The following is a 26,920-nucleotide window of genomic DNA, read 5'->3' on the forward strand; positions in this document are numbered from 1 at the left end:
TGTGGAGTCCCCTGTAATAACAGAACAAACAACATAGAGCCTAATTGCGTCAAGTCCACTGGTTAATTTGTTGTGTGCGGTCGTCGCCGGCAGAAGACTCTGGAAGTAAAGGGTGAGCACAGCTTGGTTTTTGCGGATGAGATCTGACACCATGTGATGAAGGCAACGCATTCTGCTCAAGTGCTTGTAATCATTTCTACCTCCCGGAAAATGAGTCACTGTTTGTTAAACAGCAGACAACGCTGGGACAATCCTCCCGAGAGATGTTCAATATAATGCACTAATTAAATGGAATAATTTAATTACTGTAACTCAGAAAGCATTCATCAATATAAATTGTTCCTTGCAATGCTATTATAATTGATGTTTGAATTAAAAGGACTGGGTTTCTATAGAGACAGCTTTCGTCCCTTTGCTCTCTCCTGCTCCCCCTTTTTTCTCTCCCCCATGCCCCCGCTCCTGGCCGCGCTGGTCTGGTGGTCAGTAATATCACATTGATACACATGTTCCCGCAGTTTATTTTAATCTCCCGACATGTACTGGGGCAGTGACAGGGTGGATGTCTGCGCTGACAGAGCCTGTTTCGGGCCGCCCCGTTACACAGGGGGGCTCTGTGTTTTCGGGGAGCGCTGGACGGACCTCAAACGTCGACTCGCTCTTTGTGTTCCTCCCGTAGAGAGACGGGACGGGGCTCAATTGGCCCGAGCAAGCCAAAATAATAAAACATAATTTGGGCTAATCTGCCCGAAGAATGTCGGCTGTTTGAAGCGGGCGGCCGTCTATCTGCCGGGGACATAATCGGCCATTGACCGGAGCGAGGGCCCGGAGAAGGGCCCGTTCCCCGGGGGCCGGCTCACAGGTGTCCCCCCTGGGAACACACAATCCCGGCCTTGTTCGCCCGGCGGAGAGAGAGAGAATAAAACAGACAGAGGAAACTCAACCTCACATTCCCTGAGCTCCCCTGGAATGTGTGGGACAATGACTGCCCCTCAGATCCCCCAGAGCAAAATCACCAAGTTTAGGCTTTCGCCAAAAAAAAAAAGAAAAAACAACTTATTTTTAATTAACTTGTCATTTAAAGTCCCTCTTAAAAGTCCATGTATTCGGGTTCAGTAATTCAGAAGTATTGATTCATGTTGCGGCTCAAAATTTGTTTTTGTATGTAGAGCATTAATGAGATTCCTGTGTTGTTCCGTTCAGTCTTGCGTTCTTCAAGGGTCACAGAACATCATTAATCAGCTCCTGGAAATCCAATTCCGCACGAGAGATAATATTGCGGCGGAGTTAGGCATTTTTCGTAATCCGCCTCAGAAGCTCAAAATGGCTCCTGTTTCCTGTGTCTGTGAATAGCAGAGTCACACCTGTTTCCTGTGTCTGTGGATAGCAGAGTCACACCTGTTTCCTGTGTCTGTGGACATGAGTCACTCCTGTTTCCTGTGTCTGTAGATAGCAGAATCACACCTGTTTCCTGTGTCTGTAGACATGAGTCACTCCTATTTCCTGTGTCTGTGGACATGAGAGTCACTCCTGTTTCCTGTGTCTGTGGACATGAGAGTCACTCCTGTTTCCTGTGTCTGTGGACATGAGTCACTCCTGTTTCCTGTGTCTGTGGACATGAGTCACTCCTGTTTCCTGTGTCTGTGGACATGAGTCACTCCTGTTTCCTGTGTCTGTGGACATGAGAGTCACTCCTGTTTCCTGTGTCTGTGGACATGAGTCACTCCTGTTTCCTGTGTCTGTGGACATGAGTCACTCCTGTTTCCTGTGTCTGTGGACATGAGTCACTCCTGTTTCCTGTGTCTGTGGACATGAGTCACTCCTGTTTCCTGTGTCTGTAGATAGCAGAGTCACTCCTGTTTCCTGTGTCTGTGGACATGAGAGTCACTCCTGTTTCTTGTGTCTGTAGATAGCAGAATCACACCTGTTTCCTGTGTCTGTGGACATGAGTCACTCCTGTTTCCTGTGTCTGTGGACATGAGAGTCACTCCTGTTTCCTGTGTCTGTGGACATGAGAGTCACTCCTGTTTCCTGTGTCTGTGGACATGAGTCACTCCTGTTTCCTGTGTCTGTGGACATGAGTCACTCCTGTTTCCTGTGTCTGTGGACATGAGAGTCACTCCTGTTTCCTGTGTCTGTGGACATGAGTCACTCCTGTTTCCTGTGTCTGTGGACATGAGTCACTCCTGTTTCCTGTGTCTGTGGACATGAGTCACTCCTGTTTCCTGTGTCTGTGGACATGAGAGTCACTCCTGTTTCCTGTGTCTGTGGACATGAGTCACTCCTGTTTCCTGTGTCTGTGGACATGAGTCACTCCTGTTTCCTGTGTCTGTGGACATGAGTCACTCCTGTTTCCTGTGTCTGTGGACATGAGAGTCACTCCTGTTTCCTGTGTCTGTGGACATGAGTCACTCCTGTTTCCTGTGTCTGTGGACATGAGTCACTCCTGTTTCCTGTGTCTGTGGACATGAGAGTCACTCCTGTTTCCTGTGTCTGTGGACATGAGAGTCACTCCTGTTTCCTGTGTCTGTGGACATGAGTCACTCCTGTTTCCTGTGTCTGTGGACATGAGTCACTCCTGTTTCCTGTGTCTGTGGACATGAGAGTCACTCCTGTTTCCTGTGTCTGTGGACATGAGTCACTCCTGTTTCCTGTGTCTGTGGACATGAGTCACTCCTTGAGTGCGTTCCTCTCCTATTGCTTCAGGCACTTTGTGAAATCCGCTGAACGGTGGACTGCGGCCCTTCTCTAATGGTGGGGGCTGAAACCGGGGCTAACGGCCGTAGTGCCACTGACCTCGGACAACTTCCAAGGTCGGTCTTTTCCCAAAATTGAATGGTTTTAGTTTTTTTCAGCAATATCTTCTCCCTGTGATCAGTGGGATACTTGTTTTTATCAGAGAGCTCTCAGTGGTCTGAGTGACACTCTTTGAGTTGATGGTTTGTGATGCACAGCTGCCTCACCCTGATGTGAAATGCACAAAAGCTTTAGATTTCATCCGTACCCGTTTCTTTCAGTAAGAGGCTATCCACTGCGGCTTTCCTTTTCTATTCCTTATAGTGCTTGTGAGATTTCAGGGGCCAGTCCACGCATCAGAGCGAGATATCATAGACCGCTCTTGGTTTCCGAGTGTGTCCTGTGCTGGACAGTCAGGTAGCAGAGCTTCTCGACGGCTGTTTTGGATGCAGCGATCAGCATAATGGGTCCAGTGAAGACTGGCCCCCTAGCCCTGCACCGCTCAGAGCAGTCTGATTAGATCATGTCTGAGTGTATTAGTCCAGCGCAAGCCATATTCCGTTTGGCATGCATTCATTTACATATCATATTAAAAGTGATTTCTGGCTGTTCACCTTGACGTGTTTCTTGGGGGTGGATTTCAGTTTGTTTTCTGTGTTGTTGGGGCTACGCCCACGGATGGTGACGGGGCGGTGTACATACCTGCTGATGCAGACCTCATTGGACATCCCTGGGCCAATCAGAGGCTGGGAGGATGAGTGCATAACCAATGACGTGCATGTCAGGGTCAGAGGGTTCACAGAGACGTCAATGGAAGCAGAAGATTCAGCCACAGCCTGGAAAGGCACAGAACTCTTATAATTTTATAACGCAATAAAAATAAAAGATATTTCGCCAAATTGTATTCCGCCTGATGACTTGGAATTTGACGTCATTTCATGAACCTTTGCCAGCTATTTAAAAAGGAGGAAAAAAAAACAACGGGGGACTTAAATTTAACTAAAATTAAATAACTTAATAATAAATAAATGACCACTGCTACACTTCCAGGGTGTGTTTTGTTGCTTTAGCACCGTTGGGCTGGTGAACACTCTGAATTTCACTGAAATGCTCGTTTGTCTTGTGGAACTGGCAGTCTGTTGAGTTTCCACAGGTCGCCTTGATTCAACAGAGCTTGTGTAATTTCAACAGAAGCCACGTTTGAACAGACACTGCAAGAATACTTCAGGGGCTCAAAATCCGTTCTGGTAGAACCTGGTTTAAGGTTTAAATTCCACGAATGAGTCAGACCTCTGTGTTTACGCTTAAACCCCACAGTGCCCTGCTCTCTATCTGTTCTAAAAATACTAAAATTACACTTTTGAACGAGATATCTATATTTGCGCCACAATTACCTTTCGAGCTGGAGATAGAGCACATAATGGCCCTCTTGTAATATTTAAAACTCATGTGAAAGGAAGAAAGGAATAAACGTCTGGGACCTATTTTTGTGCCTTCACCTTTTCCAAAATGGCTTCCAAACCACGTGAAACACAAAAAGCGGTTTGTACACCTTTACAGACAATGACCAAAATTGTGCCAAATTTCAGCAAATTTAGAAAATGAGTCAAGAGTTATGCACGCTAGAAAAACAGGATGCGCAGACAATGGCGTTTAACGCGGCAGGCAGATCTGACGTAGCGTGGCCTCTAAAACTAATGATATATTGTTTATGTGTTGTTTTTGCCCTCAGCTGAGAACGCCAATGATATAATTGATATGCACAGCTGATTGCTCAGCCCCAGTTTCCTGTAATGTGGCGTATGGAGGAGTATTGACGTTTGTAACGAGTTGGTGGACATACTGGGAACAGCCCTCTTTCGTGTCCGTAATGTGTATCGGCTGAATTTTCATGGTCTTAATGTGTCGAACAAATGTAGTTTCCAAGTTTTTCATTCCTGTTTGTGAGTTAAAAGACGGAGGCACTGACAGCGACCTCGGACCGAAGGACACAGGGAGATGAAAATGGCGTCAAATCGAGAAGCGGGTACAAAGAGAGATCACATAAACAGCCAACAGGCGTGCGTATGCAATAACACACGAGAAAGAGTGACTTACTGTACCGTGAGATATTGTCACTGTGGCGTTTACTGAAGTCCAAGATACGAAACGATGAATCAACCAAACTATTTGATTTCGCTTCCTTTGTATGTCTCTCCGCCAATCAAATTGGGAGGTCGGAACTAACTGTTCTATATGTAATATTTCAGGGTCTAATGCAAAAGCCGTTAGCTAACGGGCAATAGCATGGCTAGCAATACCATTTCAGACATGTTGAACACTTACTGTCTCCTTTTAATGCATGCACGGAGCTTGACTTTACTGTGGACTAAATCACATTTCAGAACACTTTTCCATATTCATACCCATCAGCACCTCTGTGTGAACACAGAAAGAACATTATCTTACCTGCTGCTTTAGCAATAGCCTAGAGTTGCTGTGTAATTAGCTGAAGATAATTTCAGAAATAAGATAATCTGTCATGTGTAGCTATGGGTGGAACAAGAAATAATACAGAGATGGCTTTGATTGAACAAAAGCCCTTTAGCCCTTTTGGCTATTTATATATTATAAAAAGCGAGTCAGTTAACGCTAAAAGGCTTACATTTGGGGTTTGGGTGACAAACTGGAAAATGTTGACTTGAAATTCTTGGGGCGTGTGCTTTGAGTTGTGCTTTGTTAGGGTTGGAGTGAAGACCTACAGGACGGTAGAGCTCCAGGAGCAGGGTTGGGCAGTCCTGCTCTAGCTGTTGAATGAGCGGCGGTGACCCGGTCTTGCAGGTTCTTCCTATACAACATACGGAGAATCCGCCCCTTTCTCACCCCCTACTCGACCCAGCTCCTGGTCCAAGCGATGGTTCTGTCCCGCCTGGACTACTGCAATTCCCTCTTGGCTGGCCTCCCAGCGTCCGCCATCAGACCCCTCCAACTCATCCAGAATGCAGCAGCTCGCCTGGTCTTCAACCTTCCCAAATACTCACATGTCACCCCCCTGCTTACTTCCCTCCACTGGCTGCCTGTCATGGCTCGCATCAAATTCAAAACATTGGTGCTAGCCTTCCAAGCAGTTAAAGGGTCTTCCCCAGCTTATCTGCAAAAAATCATCAGACCCTACACCCCTGCCAGACCTCTTCGTTCAGCCTCCACAGGCCGCTTGGCACCTCCCCCTCTCAGAACCTCCACCTCACGCTCACGACTACTGTCTGTTCTGGCTCCACGGTGGTGGAACGAACTCCCCGTTGAGGTCAGAACTATAGAATCTCTCCCCACCTTCAAGCGCAAGCTGAAGACACACCTCTTCAAACAGCACCTCTCCCCATCCCTCCCTACCTCCCTGTGAACCTTAATTGTTGTCTCTGTGACTTGCTTTGTGTATCGGTATTTTAGTTGGCTAGGTAAGCAGTGTTTGGATAGTTAACTTTGGTCACTTTTGCTCTGTTTGTTTGTTTGTTTAAAAAAAAAAAAAAAAAAAAAAAATGGCCCTTGTCCTTATCTTTGTTGTACAGGTAGCAGTTGAAATTGTACTTACCTCTAGGGTCTTTCAGCGAACTTATCCCTGGGTATGGGTATGCACTTTGTTGTACGTCGCTCTGGATAAGAGCGTCTGCCAAATGCCAATAATGTAATGTAATGTAATGTAATGTGTAGTTTGTTAGGGTTGGAGTGAAGACCTACAGGACGGTAGATCTCCAGGAGCAGGGTTGGGCAGTCCTGCTCTAGCTGTTGAATGAGGTGTAGTTTGTTAGGGTTGGAGTGAAGACCTACAGGACGGTAGATCTCCAGGAGCATGGTTGGGCAGCCCTGCTCTAGCTGTTGAATGAGGCGTAGTTTGTTAGGGTTGGAGTGAAGACCTACAGGACGGTAGATCTCCAGGAGCAGGGTTGAGCAGCCCTGCTCTAGCTGTTGAATGAGGTGTGCTTTGTTAGGGTTGGAGTGAAAACCTACAGGACGGTAGATCTCCTGGAGCAAGGTTGGGCAGCCCTGCTCTAGCTGTTGAATGAGGTGTAGTTTGTTAGGGTTGGAGTGAAGACCTACAGGACGGTAGATCTCCAGGAGCAGGGTTGGGCAGCCCTGCTCTAGCTGTTGAATGAGGTGTAGTTTGTTAGGGTTGGAGTGAAGACCTACAGGATGGTAGAGCTCCAGGAGCAGGGTTGAGCAGTCCTGCTCTTGCTGTTGAATGAGGTGAGCTTTGTTAGGGTTGGAGTGAAAACTTACAGGATGGCAGATCTCCAGGAGCAGTGTTAGGCAGTGGTGGTTTCGTGTCCCTTCAACAACTGCTGGGGCAGCACAGATAATGATTAGAAGTCAAATTGCTAATGTTGGCTAGAAATTTGGCTGCACAATTATTTTAAGAACACGTTTATTTATGAATTGCTTCTTTATGGTCTGCTACGAACATGTCTTGAAAGCACTATATTAGATTCACTTTGTTTGGCAGTAGTTGTGTAAAATGTAGGTACTGTAGAAATAAACCAAAGTAAGCATTATCTGAGCATTATTACCCGGCGATTTAAATGTGTTTTGATGAGGAGCCAGAACTCTGAGAGAATATGGGGTTTGGGTTTTGCTCTGAGTTCAGGAGTGCGTGAGGAGAGGGGCACCTTCACCATTAAAGAGATCAGCATCCCTTGAAAAGCAGACCTGCCAATCACCACTATGCTCTAAGGAAATCTCATTGCCACATGTTCTACATTCTTTTGCAAAAACCTGGGGAAATTAATTTGGTTTCATAGGCACAGCTACAACAAAGGAATCTTTAAAAGAGTGTATGTTTCTAGGGATACATTACTTCAGTAGTTAGGAAATTTCCCCCATGAGGATGGGCAGAGGATTGCTGCATTGTGTTTTATTCCGGAGGTGCATTACTCCTGAGCAGTGCTCAGTCAAACAGATTGCTTGATTTAATCTCCTTTACACTTTGTATTTCAGGTTGTTGTTTTTTTTCCAGTCATGGGTATGCATTTGAAAATGTTTTCTGATTTGCTACAATTGGCTACAATTCTTCCCTGAACTTTCCTTCTGCGCACGCAAATCTAAAATGCCTAATCTTTGCATTACAAATCCCGATAAGCCTTGTGGTCACTAAAGTTTGCAGTAAATATTGTGTAAATCTGCAATATAACCCAAACCCTGACTAATCCTTGTTTGGGACTACAAAGGCAGAACACACTCTACAGACCACAGCACATTCCACATCACAGACTACAGACCACAGCACACACTACAGACATTACACTCTACAGTCCACAGCACATTCCACATCACAGACTACAGACCACAGCACATACTACAGACATTACACTCTATAGACCACAGCACATTCCACATCACAGACTACAGACCACAGCACACTCTACAGACATTACACTCTACAGACCACAGCACATTCCACATCACAGACTACAGACCACAGCACACTCTACAGACATTACACTCTACAGACCACAGCACATGCTACAGACTACAGCACACTCTGCAGACCACAGCACACACTACAGACCACATCACACTCTACAGAAAACATTACAATCTACAGACCACAGCACACACTACAGACTACAGCACACAGCACACTCTGCAGACCACAGCACACACTATAGACCACAATACACGCTACAGACCACATCCAACTCTACAGACAACATTACACACTACAGACCACAGCGCACACTATAGTCCATATTACACTCTACAGACCACAGCACACACTACAGACTACAGCACAGACGATCACACGCGATAGACAACAGTACTGTACATTCTTGCTTGCACTCTCCAAAATGAATAGTGTTGATTGCAACAACGAGCTTCTTAACTATCTCTGGACATTCACAATTTGGAGAAAAGGGGGAACATATATTTAGAATCTTTTTAAATAGAGACAAATAATACATGAAATCTGAATGAATTTGTTTTAATTTGTTAAAATATGTGTTTATGGACACTTAATATAGCTCCCATGTCTCAAACACAATACTTATGAGAAAAATAGGAGCGTGACTGTCAAGAAATAATACATGTTTTAATCAAGAAAGGGCTATTTGGGAAACAAAATCCTGATAAAGTTTTTAGATTGTGAACAATTTGTAATTTTTAACTGTTTTTTAATAATTAAGTAGACTTTGGCATCAAAGAGACTGGGGGCTTGTTCAAAGGTATTAATTAGAACTTCATTTATGCAGATGCCTCAGACATTTGCATAAAAACCAGTTCCACAGATGGGTTTATTGGAGTAATGAATGTTTCATTGTGTAGCGTAACATCTGCTTCATTGCAATGTGGAGAGACCGGTAGCTTAAAAACATCTTGACAAAAATGAGAGGAGATTTGAAGAAATCTGTGATATTGTTCTAAAGGGTTTCTGATTAAAGCTCATTTTGTTGTATTGAAAGTATGTTTGCTTTGACATTGTTGAAAAACAGGTTGGCTTTGGTTTCACATTTTGCAGTTGTTGTGGAGATAGCTGGACATCCATTTTCTCTTAGACATATGAAAAGTTTCAAAGCCCAGTGCTACTTTTTCAGATCGATATTTTTAAAACTCAAAAACCCCCACATACCTGCTACAACTGGAAGTCTGCCTTGGTTCCCAAATTCAAAAAGCAGTCTGGCATACAGGCTTCTGTTTTTTTCTGCGTATTAATTACCCCAGTGCAGCCAATGGACCTGCATTAGAAATAACCCCATCTCTCTCATGCATGCACACATATCGTAGTGTATCTGGAATGGTATTCTTAAAGGATAGGTTTGGACATTTTATATATCTTTGGGCAAAATTCTGTCTGCTCACTATGAAAACTGATACTGATAGTTTTTTTGTATTTTTGGCATGAATTGTAGTGATGTGGCTGAACAATAAAATCTAATTTGATGATATTTGCATGTGCTGGTCTTTGATGACATCCCCTGGTTCAGGACAGGCCTTCTCTTCTCTGTGTGTGTGTGTCCTCTGGATTCACTGCAGATTTCTATCAGGTTAACTGTCTTTTACTTCAATCAATAGTGTGTAGCACAATTAATTGTCCACAAATCTATATATCCGTTCTGTTGGGTCCTGTCAAAACTCATGTCTTTACAAACCTTTTCCATTTGTTCACTGTCTTTTATTATTACTATTTTTCTATTATTATTATTATTATTATTATTATTATTATTATTATTATTAATAGTAGTAGTAGTAGGCCTCTTAGTAAGTAGCTGTTGTTGTTTTAGTAGTAGTATTTTATTTTATTTTTTTCATTTACTTTGGAAACAGCAGTTGAATTGCCACACACACACGCACACACACACTTGAAGGGTACAGCAGACATATCCCACCCTAAAACCTGGCCTGTACCCTTCTGATTCCACTTAACCAGTTCACCACACAGCTTCCTAACTGCACTGACGTGAGATCCCATCTCCTAAAAACACCTCGCTCCTCTGGCTTTCAGAAAGAAAACAGGGTCCTCAGCACCCGAATAAACCTTTTCCAGGCGTTTAGTTTAAAGTTTTAATCTGGGGGCGCGGCGCGCTAACACATCTCCGGTGGAGCCGCAAGGTCACTGCGAGTATTGATAAATCACACCGCCGCGATTCCCCCCTGACAGCTCAAACTAACATCAAGCTGGATAGCAGAGAACAAAAGACCATCAAGCGGCCCTTTTCCTGACACTTTTATTCAATCACGGCCAGATTGCTTACGACAGCAGCAGCAGATGTTTTGTCTTCGGCTCTCCCCTCGTTTGATAAAGCGTGTCAACTCGTATTTTTCTGAGTACTCCGCTTCACCCCTACTGTGCGAAACTGCCGCAATTCGGCATATGCATTCCACATGAGGGGACCGTCAAATGGGTCAGAGATTAATGATATCTCCGCGAAGGTCATCTGGCATCTCGGAGGAAGCCTCGACAAAGCTACAAGCTGAAGGTCAAAGATAAGACCACCAACAGAGATATCTCCGATAGGAACACGGAGATTAAACAATGAGGAAAGCCGTGCGATTTTGATTGTGTTGTTTGGGAAGCGGTTTATGACCGTTATTTTGGGGGACGCTGTTCAGCCCTTAACCTTGTCAGTACAGTTTACGAGGTCACTTGTAGGACTTGAGAACACGAATGCCCATTGTTTGAATGTTGTTTGTGCATTGACACCTCAGAAATGATCTTTCCATATAATCCCTCATATCACGTCATTTTCAAATTGGAGTACAGATTGCATTTACAGGTGTTATTTTTTACAGTATTTGCTACAGTAATGTGCAATAGCAATTCACGGCTCCTTTTTAGTTTTCTAAACTGAACGAACAGCACGCTGGAATACAATCACTCAAATAGAATGCATCCTAAACTGAGAGCTAAGGATCTCTAGAACAATATATAAACCCCACATTTGTGCTCGATGCTATGCAGGCTGTAGGGAAAGCATTCTTGTATTCGCACCTTTTTACACCAGTGGGTGGTGCTGCAAGACAGAACTCGGACTACGCTGAAATGAAGCTGAATGTCTTAAGACACAGACCGGGGTTTGGCACCGTGGGCCGGGTCCTCTGCAGATGATTCCGGGTGTTTGTTCCCTCAGTTGCGTGACAGGATTAGTTATTCTGCTGAATGGATGCAGGTGTCCAAGGGTTCAAAGAGCGTCCTGTTCTGCTCCTCTAAGAGGCTGAAAAGGATGTCCAGTTGAGCCACTCAGAAGTAGAACTGCGTGTTCCCATTGGATTGCAAACAGTCTTTTAAACATTTTCAGCTGTTCTCACAACCACCATATTTTAAATATATTCTTTTTCAGTCAAGAATTACACTGACTATGAAATTAAAATGTAACTGTCTTCTTACGCCTATCTTGGAAATTAATATTGCCTGTCTTGCAAAAAGAGTCCAAAACTGTTATACAATGTCGGTAAAAATGGTGCTTAGAGCAACATGATTGGAGCATAAGGACTTTTGGGCCAAAAACCTAAGACAGTTCGGGGTAAAATATTTAAATCAAATTGGTTGTGGCCAGAGAATGATTTGAGATGGCCAATCACAGACAGTGGTTTGTGTTCAGACCAATCAATCAGGCCTTGGGGTGTTGGCAGGTCCAGAAGGATAATGAATGAGAGATGATTAGTGTCCATTGCTTTGCTCCAAGGGTCAAGCTTTCCAGTTATCAGTTTTACCAATTCATATGAAGTTGTCCCCAAGTGACACCTATATTTTCACTCAAAAAGCTTATTTTCCCATTGGACTCCATTCATGTTTGTCAGCAAATTAAAACAATTTCCGCTCATATATTATGTTCAATCCTTGCCAGATATTCTGTATTATATAGATATGGATGTTTTTATTTCCTAAAGAAATGCTCTGATGTTAATAGTTTCATTTTGAATCTAATGTGCTGGAGTAGAGCCAAAAGATCGGAAATTATACCACTGTTCCAATACGTAGGGACTGCACTGTACATGCAAACATTTACAGCAGAATGTAACTACATAACACTTACTCAGAACTTACTGTTGTGTATGTAACTATACTACTACTACAGTGTGTCCATAGACATTGAGTAAGCACCTACCTTAGTCACGTGTGTGGGTGCAGTAAGAATTACTTAAATAAATGATGTGTTCTTTTGAAAGGTTTTACCCAAATTACTTACCTGAAATTAGCTGTTTGACACCTCCTCTCTGTTGATATGGTTCAATGTAAGACTGTGTTTGTGTTGATTCCTCAGGATCGAGACGTCATTCATTACTCCTGCCCTGCCCTGTTTCACCAGTTAAGCTCATACAGATGCTCACCGTGTGAAGATACTGGTGTGCAGTCTGCTCGTAACTATCAGAAAAGCCCTTTTCTTTTCTGTTGGTTTTTACTGATTCCCACTGATTGAAGAACTTGCAGTAGTATTGAATTAGGCCACAGGACATAAAACATTAACCAATTACTGTCTGTTCACAGGAAACAGAAGCTCTGGCAATATGTTATGTTGGGAAGAATGGAATTCAATCCTTTTGCTTTGCGGTGGTTGGCACAAGGAGAGTAATCAGTCCTTTATAATTGAGGTGATGTAGTCAGTCACCACTTTATTTGGTGGACCTGCACACACATTCCTTAATGCCAATATCTAATCAGCCAATCATGTGGCAGCAACTCAACGCACAAAAGCATGAAGACATGGTCAAGAGGCTTGGGTGTTGTTCAGACAATCAAACAACAGAATGTAATCTTAGTGACTTTGACCATGGAATGATTGTTGGTGCCAGACAGGGTGATTTGAGTATCTCTCATCTCCTGGGATTTTCAGTCACAACAGTCGTAAACTGGCAGGAAGGTGACTAGCTCAAATAACCATGTGTTCCAACAGTGGTATGCAGAAGAGCATCTCTGAACACACAACACATCAAACATTGACGTGGGCTACAGCATGGGCTACAGCAGCAGAAGAACAATATGTCTTATCAGGGACGGCCTGTAAGGTGGTTAAGGTACATGACTGGGACCCACAAGGTCGGTGGTTCTAATCCTGGTGTAGTCACAATAGATCCGCACAGCTGTTGGTCCCTTGAGCAAGGCCCTTAACTCTCCATTGCTCCAGGGGAAGATTGTCTCCTGCTTAGTCTAATCAACTGTACGTCACTCTGGATAAGAGTGTCTGCCAAATGCCAATAATGTAATGTAATGTAATGTAAGTCTAAACCAATAGACAGCAGTCTATTGGTGTCGCTGTCTCTATATGCATATTATATAGAATCATACAGCCAGATTCTGCTGATGGAAAAATACAGGCTCGATTCAACAATATCTCGGTCATATACAGCATCTCTGCTTGCACTTGGAAACCTGAATATATATTTCTGAGAAGTCTGCTATTCTGCCCCTGTGCGCTTCATACTTAATCAGTGTTTTATAATGTCTACACTGTATCAAAATGTAATAAGCTTCCCTGCTATCTCCACTAAAATCTCAATTCTGCGCTGATTAGCCAGATTCAGCGTGTGTTTGCTTGCTGCTAAGTGTTTGAAGTCATTATCAGTCTATGGAGGCTGGAGGCCATTATCACGCCATGCAGTGTGTGGAGTAAAGCACTTCATCTATCTCTCTCCCTCCCTCAATCGCAGTAATTCCAGTGTTACGGCGTAAACAATTATAGCTCACTTAACTACCGTATTACCAGCTATCAGCCATGTTTGACTAAAATTGGGGGGTTTTAAGCTTGGAAGTGGGGACCCAGTGTGTATGCTTGTTCTTGATAACAGTCAACCCCCTTCATCAATATGCTGGGAAATCAATGGAGAACATGAGTGGGGCAGGTAGTGAGTGTGGGGTATGTTGTAATAGAGTGTGGGGTAGCTACAGTGCTGTAGTTGGAGTGTGGGGTAGTTGTAGTGGATGTATGGTAGTCGGGGCTGGGTGTATAGCAGTGTACGATTGGCAAATGTAGAGTTGCAGGTTCCAGCCCCTGTTCGACATACACTCTCAGAAATAAAGTGCCATTTTTGTTCTTCAAGGTACATTTTTGTTCTTCAAGGATCAAATTTCCCAAATGTACCCTGAAAGTACAGTAGTGTTCTCTTGGGGTATACATTTGTATGTTTTTGTTTTTTTTCCAGCAAAAAAGGTACAAATTCATTCTATATCACTGGCTAGTGATATGATTTTATGCACCTATAGGGTACCACACCTGCAACAAGCATTTGTATCTTTGTAGGCACTTTTGAGTGTAGAAGGATGCTGACCTTCATCTGCAGTTACAGGAATATAATGAGCTCTATATAATCATATAATGTATATACACGCAAATTAACGTCATGATGTCACTGGAATATGCAAATGAACTTGAATCTAATGACGGATCTACTGGCCACTTGAGAAAGGTGTAGGTAACACCGCTTCCTCTGCGTAATTTTGCAGTTCTTTGAGTCAGAAAATCCACCCGGCCGATACTCTGTACACTGCCGTTCCTGTCTATCCGTGTCAAATGTCCTTTTCGGTTTCCAGGCTGGTCTAATTAAGTGCGGGTTATATTTTCTCCCAACTTCTTTTTAGTTGTTAAGAGTTACGGAGGTGCGATACCAATCCGTCGCTTCTAACCACTCTGCGTGCAGTTGGCAGTAAGTTGCAAACTCATTCTAAAGACACACTACATTATTATTATAAGTCATTTTTATGAAAAATGTATAGTTTGCCAGTTGGCTGTATCGGAACTCGTTTGTTGTTTATCGCTTATTAGTATTCGTACGCTTTTGTGTTTGTAGAAAGCTAGCTAACAGGTGCAACTGAAACGCAAATCATTTGGAAATGCTTGATCTATCCTGCTAGGCAGCTGAGTAAACTCATTTTTAGTCGCGTTAAAATGTAAATACGGCAAAAAGTCGTTGATATTGTTGTTATGGTGTTCATTGTTATCGGTACATTTGCAGAGAGAATATGCTGCATTCCTGCGAGCCATCCACGCCAGGCCAGACATGCTCACAGAAGAGAGATCAAGTCAACTCACGGGGTAGGTATTTAGTCGAAATAAATAAACACAAAATAATTTTGCAGTGTAGTGAACTAAAATTCGTATAGGAACTTCGTGCCAGGGCAGTATTCATATAGAACATAATCATCAACTGAGTCAAATTTGGTCATCCCTAAAGACCAACATGCCAAGGAAGATTAGGCCCTGTCATGACGCACTTGACAGCCGACTCATTAAGCTCACACACAGACATGAACCGTACAGGATCTAAAAGTAATTGTTTAAAAATACAAGGTGCTGGGATGTAACTGGTGGAATGATGTCCACTATGGCAGTGGTGCCGAAACTCGGTCCTGGAGTCCTGTGTATGCTGGTTTTTGTTCCAACCCCAATTGCCATTGAATAATTTTAACAAGCTGTTAATCTTTCTTAATTAGGTGATTTTTGTCTTGAGGTGTAATATTTACCTGACCACGTTATGCCAGAATTAGCTTTGCAATGGCATGAAGAATAAAATGACCATGTTCATATTGTGCTTATTGTACCATCTTGTAAACAGATTTTTTAAAAAGAGGGAACGAATAAGACTGAGGTTGACTAATAGGCTTATCATTTCATTTGTAATTGTTTTCCTTAAATGTATCCAAACAATGCAGGTTTTCCTTGTTTTTACTCTCTTTAACCTTTGAATCATTCATTACTTTCAAAATGGTTATGTTAGGTGGTCAGGTGTCAACATATTCACCAGTTAAGAGCCTACTGATTCACTCCAGTCTTTAATTAAATCAGCTAAAAATAATTGACAACTTTTTATGCTATTCCTCTGTAAAATGTACCACGATAAGCACAAAAAAACATGGGAATTTTATTGTTTATGGTATGCATGGCTATCTGACAAAATGTGGTTTATGAGGGTAAGTAGCCCCTCTAAACATGAAAAGCACCTAATTAAGAAAAAAATAACAGCTTGTTAAAAGTTGGATTGCAATTGTGGTTGGAACAAAAAACAACACACACAGGGGTACTCCAGGACCGAGTTTGGAAACCACTGTACTATGGTATCTATATTTATGTTGTATGATTATTTATTCACCACGGTTGTGTTGGCACTGTTCTTTGCCTGAACGTGCAGGCACTTAAATCACTCTGGATAACTGCTCAGTGTAAATGTAGATTACTCTTCATTCAGATTAATTATTGCAATAATAATAGTTTCTTACAATTTTGGTGTGTCAACTAGGATCAATGCTTGTTAGTCAGATTTTATGGCTATTCTTCCACTTTGGGTCAGCTACAGCCCTCTCAATGATGCCTCCCTCTACGTAAATGGTAAATGGTTGGCATTTATATAGCGCCTTTATCCAAAGTGCTGTACAATTGGTGCTTCCCATTCACCCATTCATACACACACTCACACACCAATGGCGATTGGCTGCCATGCAAGGTGCTGACCAGCTCGTCAGGAGCATTTAGGGGTTAGGTGTCTTGCTCAGGGACACTTCGACACAGCAGAGGAGGAGGAGGATCAAACCGGCAACCCTCCGACTGCCAGACGACTGCTCTTATTGCCTGAGCCATGTCGCCATGTCGCCCTCTACATGTTGGTGCTGGTGATGTAGCAAGTTTAGTATGTCTACTGTATTTTAGCGTGCAGTATTTTAACCATTCTTCACCAGATGGGGTGACAGAAATGAAGCAGATGAGCTAGAGAAGGGAAGGAAAGCTAGCAGGCTAGCAAGCGAAAGTAAAATGCGTGATAACGAGCATCAGGAGGCAACTTATTGGGGACTCTTAAATAGAGGCCAACAGTGCAGACATGGTGCTTAGAGCTTGGGCCTTTGTGCAGCGTTATATTTTATATTTCTTCCATGTATGGTTTTGACTGGATGTGTTAGAACTGATTAAAAGCTACCTGGTTGGCCTTCAGTGAAGATGGCACATAGGAAGTCGTTTGTAACCCGATGAAACATTTCATATTTAATTAATACTCATATTAAATATCTGACGACTTTTTTCAGCATGCTGCTTAAATTGGTCCCCCTATTTAGAAAATGTTTAATTTGTGATTTGCGGAATTGCACACGATGGGCACTGGTGTGTTAGCATGTTATCAAAGTTCTACATGAATGTCATTATTTCATGGCTTCTGCTTCGTTGAAGAAAAAAAAAAAACGGTGACAGTGTGTGGAGATGTTATTTTGAAAAGTTTTCAGGCTGAGAATTTAAGGGAAAAGTGCTGAAATTGAATAAATTAAAAATCCCCCAAGGATCCTTAGGGTTCTGTGTATCATCAAACAGCTGCCCGTTTTGGATTCATGACGAAACGTGTGTGCAGTCAGCGGAATATGTTTATAACCTGGGGTTATGTTTGACTTGGACAGTGCGGCTGTCTCCCTTTGATCCGGGATATGAATGGCTTTCCTCTGAAAGACATGTCTGAATAAATCATTTCACATTTTGTTGTCAATGTCTGGAGATGAGGTGAGATCTTTCAACAAGCCTAACCTTCACTCACTCGCTGGGCTTTTCTGATGCTTCACCACACAAATGCTGTATTTCCAGACACATTTTCATTTCCGTCGTCAAGACGATAATTTTATTTACAAATGCCTTAATCCAGGTGTAATTACATTAATGAATCTTATAATTAATCTTATATTTTACACATTGCTTTTGCTGAAATGATGCAGTACCGTCTAGGATTTTAACCAATTGCATCTTTTTGATTAAAAGTTCTGTAACCCAACCTCCGTATCAACCTGCCATCCAAGAATCAATGTTCCTCCCAAAGCAAGAGTAAGAAACAGGAAAGCTTGGCCTTTTCATGGATACCAAGCAGCTTTGCAGCGTGTTGCCAAATATTCAGCGTGCTCATGTCTCGTGTTGATAACTATAACCACATGACTTCCCTGAAATCAGCCCTCAGCACAGAAGAATCATTAGGTTTACAAGGACCCTGGGAATAATATTAATGCTATATTAGGCTGATACAATATCTGCTGCTTCTGTCACTTGACAGAACAGTTTACACAGCTGGGTACACTGGTTATTAAGACACGTACAGTAGTTTAATAACAATGGATCATATCTCCATGTTATAACTGCGACAGTCTATGGGGTCTTTCACAGACTTGCTGTTTCGTTTAGTAACAGTGAGAGAGATAAAACCACAATGAACTCAGCAAATAAAAAAAAAAACTATTTACACTTTTAAAACCAATGCATGGCAAAAGAAATCTGTTCAAACAATTCATGCAAATTCTGTCAGTGCAAATGATTGAATCGTTTGTAAGAAAAGCCACTTCAGCGACGCTGCGGTTGTTACATTACATTACATTACAAGGCATTTAGCAGACACTCTTATCCAGAGCGACGTTATACAGATCAAACACAAGTACAAGTGCGAAGAGGACCTGAGAGGACAGTACAGTTCTGAGTCCTAGTGTAACCATACAGATACAGTCGGAACCCTTGAAGAATACATCAACTTCCAAACTAGCATACCACAGTTGGCAGCTAGAATACCCCGAGTACAACAATACAGTAGCTAACTCAAAAAAATAAATAAAAAAATAGTGTTTTTTTGTGATGATGCCTCTTTCGACAGGAATTCCTCTGAAATCGTTTAAAGAAACGAACCGCAGCGCGATCATTTACGTATAGCACTTTTCCTCCGTGAGACCCCAAAGCCGTGCTGGAGCTCTCTCAACTACTGCATCCCAAGCTGGACTGACTGCTTTAAAAGCTTTCCCGGAGATTCATAAGGATTTTCTGCAATAAGCGTATTTTTTTTCTCTTGTTTTATCCCTCCTTCATCTGAAGCGGCAGGTTGGCTTTGAATGGCGGACATTATGAAACGGAATGGCGGACATTATGAAACGGAATGGCGGACATTATGAAACGGAATGGCGGACATTATGAAACGGAATGGCGGACAATATAGGCTCTGACTCTGTGATAAAGACCTTCTTATTGTGTCATGCTCCCGCCGTTCATTTCGCGCAGTGAAATATCTACCTCATGCAGTTTAAATCTTTAGAAATCTAGAAATTTTTCTAATCATAGTTTTTGTAGATTATGCCAACTGCCATCTCACTGAAGTGTAATGCTGCAATAATACATTTCTGTTAACATCTAAATGTCTCACTTATGAGGGTTTAAAATGGCTGGAGGAAATTGTCATCGGAGAGATACTTTGATGTGAGTGATATAATGATATAATGGTGGCAACAATTAGCAAATCTTCCATTCATTGTGAATGGCTGTGCTATGGATTATGGGTAATTGTGCTACAATGGAGCACTCAGCCTGTTAAATGAATGGGAAAAAAGGCCAATAAATGAACGGAAGTCAATTGGCAAGTTCATTAAGGGCCCTACTTAAAACGTGATAAATATTATAAATCTTTTACTTTTTTTTGTGTGTGAAGAAAAACTTGTCTGCCTCAATGTGGTGAATCATCAGGCGTGACAACTAATATTTATCCAGCTAAAAAAGTTGCTATGCTAGTACTGCTGAATGCTACACTAGCGCTACTGAATGCTACGCTAGTGCTATTGAATGCTATGCTAGCACTACTGAATGCTATGCTAGCGCTACTGAATGCTACACTAGTGCTATTGAATGCTATGCTAGCACTACTGAATGCTACGCTAGTGCTATTGAATGCTATGCTAGCACTACTGAATGCTACGCTAGTGCTACTGAATGCAGTTATACTTTCTTCCATTGTATTCGCTCCTGTTTATGTACATATCTCTTATCAGAATATCTCTGGTTTTAAGAGTCTGCAAGAAAAACTGGAGAATGCTTAATCTCAGTCTGGCTGATGGATCCCTGATGCCTGATCCCTGGCATGAACAGCTCCCCATATCTGTGAGGAGGACTATAGTAGGGTATATTCTGGGGACTAAATGGTCTTGTAACATTATTCATACCATTATGCCTTATTCTTTGCCCTTAAGTTTTGAAACGCATATAACCAGGTGTTCATTTTTATCTTTACAAACGCAATGGGACCCGATTCAATCATACTGAAATGTGTTATACTTCATTATTATTATTTTTAAATGAATGTATTCAAGCACCTATATCCAACACCCAATGTTGTGTTGGGGTTAGACCATGTTTGAGTTTGGTATTCAGACGTAAGGGTGTGTGATTATTATTATTATTATTATTATTATTATTATTATTATTATTATTGTGTGTGTATCAGTCTCCCTCTGTCATTATGTGTTTCTGGTCATGAGTGGCCTTAGGTTTAGCCTGTTCGGGCTCATTAGACCTCAGTGTAGGGCTCAATGCCACTCATTAAAGTATCTGTTCTGCTGTAATTAAGATGTCTATATTATAGACTGCCTGTTGTTGCTCCCTCCAGCTGAATGCCTGGATGCTGGGGCTCTGTGAGACTCCCTCACAGTGGCTGCACCGAGCCTTCTCTTCACACACAAAATGGAGGCTCGTGTTGCTGTGGGGAGAAATAATATCACAAATGTTCATATGGGGAAATTCAAGTTGGCTTGAATTGAATCTATTTTAATGGTTGATTTTGGTCTGGTTGTTGAACCGTGGGTCTGTTTTTCTCCCTCTGTAAGTGTTATAATAATAATAGATTTGATTTATATGGCGCTTTTTCCAACCCAAAGACACTACTATATATATAAATATATATATATGTGATAATTTCAAACAAAAAAAACCCCCAAAACATTAACAACACTAAAACAATACAATAGTACGTTTCTGTGAGAGATGCAAAATGGCTGTGTGTGTGTGTGTGTGTGTGTGTCAGGGGTCTTGCATGCTTTGTATTCATTCGTGTGAGCAGTTTAGTGTCTTTCAAATCAAGAGGTTTATGTCCTTCAGGTCCTGAGGATGTGAAAATGAAGATTGTGTGGTGTCACCATGCTGACAAGGTTATGCTCCAGATTAGGCGCCTGCATTTTCCATTCTTACTGCGCACATTCATCTGAGTTTGTATTTAAACAGAATAGTATAGTAGTATGTGTCAAATCCCTTTTGTAAAGTAATAATATACTAAAAGTAGTCTGACAGACCTTTAACTGAATAATAGCTGTAATCACATGGGTATTCATTTAATACAAATATTCTGTTGAATCGTCCATATAGTATTGCTTTCTTTTGAGGTCATAAGCTAAAGGATTTTTTTTTTCTTTGTGAAATATGGAACGATGGATCCTATTTGTTAGTCTTAGTGCAGCACTTTATTACACCGAGCATAATCAGCGTGTGATATATGAAAAAAATCAACAATTTGCCCGACATAATTATGGTTCAATTAATATTGTTTCACAACAATGACAAGCTGCACTATTCACATAATTTTATACTGTCAAGGACAATGCTGGGGAATTGCCAATGTATTCATTAAGGGCCGCATTAATACCCGCTCGGTGACATCCGCATTTCACAGGCGACTGTGAGCCTCTTCAGAGAAATTACACTTTTTCATTAACGAGTCTGTTGCTGGTATTATTAATGCTTAATGGATTTCCATACAACACGGAAAAAAATATTTTAATCATATCTCTCAATGCCAGGCTTCGGAAGCTGGGCCAGCTCTTTTTTTTTTTTCTTGGAAAATAATTCTCGACAGCTCGTTTGGAAGTCTTCGTTTTTGCCTTTTTTTTTTTCCCGGATATCGCAAATGGAAACGCATGTATCACTGTACGCTGATCACGTGACCGAATGTTATGACTGGACCACACATGTAATTCAGTTTTTGAATGTTCAAATAAAAATGTAATCTGCTTGCTCTGTCTTTTTTTGTTTGCTTATGTCTTGTGACTGTGTCTGTGATTGCGTGAAGCGTTGACTGTAGGATGTCCCGGTTAGGCTGTCCCCGCAGGATAACCCTGAAGTGCTTACTGTCGGCATCCCCACGCCACAGACTCATCCAAACTCACTTGATGAGGAAGATTAACATCGAGCGATTATTATGCTTATGAAGACAAAAGAGGAGATAAGTTGGCGAAACGTAACGATCGAAAACCCCTCGTTCCTCCTGAGCAGGTATCGCTCGAGAAGGAATTAATCACATCAGCGATGACTAAGATCAACTTTGAGGAAGACTGAGGCAAAAAACCCATAAAATGATCACCGACGCTGCCGAGAATGACAAGTATTATCAACAAAAATTAATCAGGCACATCTTCCTGTGAACTCAATTAATAATGTGCAACAACAGGGTCTTTTTTTTTCTTTTTTTTTCTAGGGATGAAAATTAATTAGTGGAGGGAAGGTCATTCTGAGATGCTGACATCACTCATCACAATGCCGTCCTGCTCCTCATTATTTGTCGTCCAGGCTTGGCTGATCAGAAATTATTGCCATACCTGAGCAACATTGAGAAAAAAAAGGCTTGGTTTAAAGCTCTTTTAATTAGACCTGGTGTTTGATTAATGCCCTGTAAGTGCTTACGGAACATCCTTATAAGGGCTGGCACAACAGGTTTTTTTTGGGGGGGTTTATTGTAGTGTGAAAGACGTTTCATTGACTCCAACCAACTGCTTAGCATCACTTTACTGCAATTAAGAGGCTGTTTACCGGGAGAACACCTACTGCAGTAAATAAAGATGTTGTCAACTCTGACAAACCGCCCGTTATCAATACGAGACGTTTGCTGGGAGGCACAGTCCAAAAACAAATCTGCTTCACTAGGAGCCAAGCCTGTGTGCTCAGGCTTCCCGCTAAATGAACACCTTTTTCTGCTTTTCATTTTCAAAACACTTGTAAGTCGCTTTGGATTAAAAGCGTCTGCCAAATGAATAAAATGTAAATGTAAAATGTAAAAGGAAAAGGCTAATTGGACCTATTAACATGTAGCTCTTTCCTTTAGTCCACGGAATTGACTAGGCAGGAGGTGCCTCTTTTTTTCATAATTCGGAGCTGGTAAACTCGTAGTTTGTTGGGTTTGGGCACCGCTGATTTAAATGTCTGTTACAATTAATCTGTATGTGATCGAAAGCAAACCTGAACTCTAAATGGTACCGAGTTAGAAATGAGACCTTTCTGAAAATTTTAAAGCAAGATTGCTTTTCATTTAAGTTTTTTACGGTTTATAAATGGTATGAAAAAGTAAAAGGGCCCTGTGCAAATTTGGATTATTTTTGTTACTTTTTTAAAAGGTGAGTGTAATTACTCGACAGTGTTAACAACCATGGGTTCCTCAAAACAGTTATCCTGGTAAACTGATATTTTTTTGGGCAAGCCAAGTTCCTTGTGGCTCAGATTCTATTTACATTAAATAGTGCGTACTCAAATAATTACGTCACAGAATATTTGTGCTCTTCTGGTATGGAACAGTGGGCTTGGTTTCATATCATGAATGTAAGATTTATTTAGACACCGGTGATGCCGTTCACGATAACCCCTTTCACAGTCTCTTCACAGACTGAAAAACATCCATGCCATTCATGTAAGCCATTTTGTGGCTTTTTCTAATGCCATCTTGGTGTTGATTTACCACCACCCCGAGGCAGTGATCATGCATACAGGTTTTACTTATTTTACAGGTTTATTATTGATGTTTGTATGAATTGGACAGAGGCAGTACAGTTATATGGTGAGGGAGCACGTTTGCTAGCTGTCTACGTGAAGCGAGATTATTACAATTGAACGAATGTGGCGATTTTATCAATGCAGTCGTGTCTAAAGGGTAGCCCTCCCGTGAGTTCATATTCCTACCGAAGCCAACGTCATTTATCTGGTGCAGCTCAGACAGAGTCCCCCTGACAAAGAAGAAAACGATCTTTCAGGTCCTGTCTGTTGTGACGTCGTAGTGCGTTTCTGACTGCCCGTCTTGGTGTGAGGCTGGTTGTTATGGAGATGGCTGTCACTCTGCCAGCTGTGCTCTTGATCCAGAAGAGTCCTCACCTCCTCTCCAGGAAGATGAGATGCGTGGATTCTGGAGAGCTTGATTACCATAAATGTCACAGCGTAGCATTAATTTACAACGGCAGTACAATGCAGGAAGGTAATGGTCTTGCAAACCCAACAGTGCATAGTACATCATAAAATGTCTTTTTAATTGTTTTATGAGTGTCATAGTAAAATGTCTGTTTTGCGCATATTTAGGTGTAATAAATAGATGTTAAAGGATTGTGGTGTACCAATGAGCGAGGGTCTTTGGTCAGGTGGACAGAATCATTTTGGTGCCTTACTCAAGGGAGTGCACAGTCTGGGATTTGAACTGGCAGCCTCTGTAAGTAAAGTCGCTTTACCTTTCTGCAGTGCAGCCACCGTCCTGCAGCTGATTCACAGATGCAGCTGGAGCCTGGGGGGTGAGTTAGTTCTGGGGTGTGAGCTGGTTCTGGGGGGTGAGCTGGTTCTGGGGTGTGAGCTGGTTCTGGGGTGTTTGGGCAGTGATGTGGCACCAGTGGCACCTCCTCCCGGGGAGGTCCAGGGTTCCTGTATCTGATGCAGGTCTGGTGTGGTTCCTGTATCTGACGCAGGTCTGGTGTGGTTCTTGTACCTGACGCAGGTCTGGTGTGGTTCCTGTACCTGACGCAGGTCTGGTGTGGTTCCTGTACCTGACGCAGGTCTGGTGTGGTTCCTGTACCTGACGCAGGTCTGGTGTGGTTCCTGTATCTGACGCAGGTCTGGTGTGGTTCCTGTATCTGACGCAGGTCTGGTGTGGTTCCTGTATCTGACGCAGGTCTGGTGTGGAGATGCACAGTCACTCATCACTGATGAATGGCCGCAGACATCTGCAGCATTGACACGGGAATGAAAGCGAGAAATCACCCCCAGAAATCCCCCCGCATCTTGTCTCCACAGATGACCTCCACACAACAGGACTTCCTCTGATAGTGAGGTCCAGAAGGTTTTGTCCTCAGTTTTGAGTTCAAAGCGAATGCGTCTATTCTATTACATTCAATTCATTCATTCAGTTACGTTTCTTTGAGTGTTAAAGCTAACGATAAACATTTGTTGACTCCTTGCCTGGTGTTTTTTACAGCCCATTTGACTACAGCAAAACGCATTAAATTAAAACGCATTACATTAAAGAGCAGCATTACATGAAAAAGCATTACATTTAAGAGCAGCATTACATGAAAAAGCATTACATTTAAGAGCAGCATTACATGAAAAAGCATTACATTTAAGAGCAGCATTACATGAAAAAGCATTACATTTAAGAGCAGCATTACATGAAAAAGCATTACATTTAAGAGCAGCATTACATGAAAACGCATTACATTTAAGAGCAGCATTACATGAAAACGCATTACATTTAAGAGCAGCATTACATGAAAAAGCATTACATGCACTTTGCACATAGAGCATTCTCACAAATGAACAAAATATATATATTTTTTGTATCATAACATTTGTTTTAATATTTATTTTCATTGTTATCAAGCAATATTTTTGTCTTGTGCTCCACTGAGACTGTTAAACCTGTTAAACCTCTCATAATAAAACAAATCAGAATTTTGTCATTTTACAGACCTGATCATGTGAATGTTCTTTATCACAATTATGCATTCCTACCTAGATATCCAATTATCATACAGCTGTTCTTTAATTTGGTGCATTAATTGATTGAATTAAAAATCCAATTATATTACAAATAATGTATGTAGTCTATGATTGCCTCTACCTACAGACAACATTTGCATTAATTCCCTTGTGCTCTGTTTATGATAATGGAATATTTGTTAAATTAGAACTTTGTATTTCCATGGATGTAATAATTAATTTTTCAGTCCATTGTTGCTCTGGTAATATGTAAACACTAATAAGTTTATCATAGAACTTAAAGGGCGTATAAATCACGGTGATAAAAAGTAATGAACCCTCTGCCTTCCTGTGGAAATTACTAATTGATTTTGTTTTCATATTTTAAATATTCCTATTCCTAACTAAGTAGTTAATACGTTTGAAAACCTTAAATGAATCTGTCGCGACACACAGAACCGAGCCCCCACATTAACCTTGTGCTCCTAATTGTTTATTTGGAAGGAGCCGACGGTATTGGGAATTGACAACGGAATAAATTGAGGTGGAGGAAGCTTTATTGAAAATAAACTGTACTTTAATTATTGTTACTGGCTTTATAAATAGACATTTAAGGCTGGATTACATCTAATCACCATCGAATGCTTTTACTTAACATTGGATAAACAAAATAAATCTTTCATTTAACCTTGTCAGTCGTGAAGGTATTAGTAAAAGGTGAAAGGTCCAGTACAGAGTATTTTTGAAGAGAAATGGTATTCTTGCTGAATAATTGAAGTAGCCTACAGATAAATATACTGGTTACTTAGTCTGGGCAAATCTGGATAGAGAGAGGGTTCTCTATAGATGAGTCTGTAGTGTCAGTAGATGGAGAGAGGGTTCTCTATAGATGAGTCTGTAGTGTCAGTAGATGGGGAGAGGGTTCTCTAGATGAGTGTAGTGTCAGTAGATGGAGAGAGGGTTCTCTATAGATGAGTCTGTAGTGTCAGTAGATGGAGAGAGGGTTCTCTATAGATGAGTCTGTAGTGTCAGTAGATGGAGAGAGGGTTCTCTATAGATGAGTCTGTAGTGTCAGTAGATGGGGAGAGGGTTCTCTAGATGAGTGTAGTGTCAGTAGATGGAGAGAGGGTTCTCTATAGATGAGTCTGTCGTGTCAGTAGATGAAGAGAGGGTTCTCTATCGAATCTGGAGTACTTCCTCTGGATCTCAAACAATGCATAACTGATATTTAGTTGTGCTAATTG

General features: G+C 41.7%; 1 long non-coding RNA gene across 1 annotated transcript; it reads left to right on the top strand.

Annotated features, from left to right (window-relative positions):
- Positions 1–25,613, top strand: LOC133117042 (uncharacterized). The gene is made up of 3 exons (XR_009705921.1): positions 1–112; positions 2,704–2,810; positions 24,842–25,613. It is a non-coding gene; the product is annotated as an uncharacterized LOC133117042 (long non-coding RNA).
- Positions 25,614–26,920: the final 1,307 nt, after the last annotated feature.

This window comes from Conger conger, chromosome 17, assembly GCF_963514075.1.
Source record: "Conger conger chromosome 17, fConCon1.1, whole genome shotgun sequence".
Lineage (NCBI taxonomy): Eukaryota > Metazoa > Chordata > Actinopteri > Anguilliformes > Congridae > Conger > Conger conger.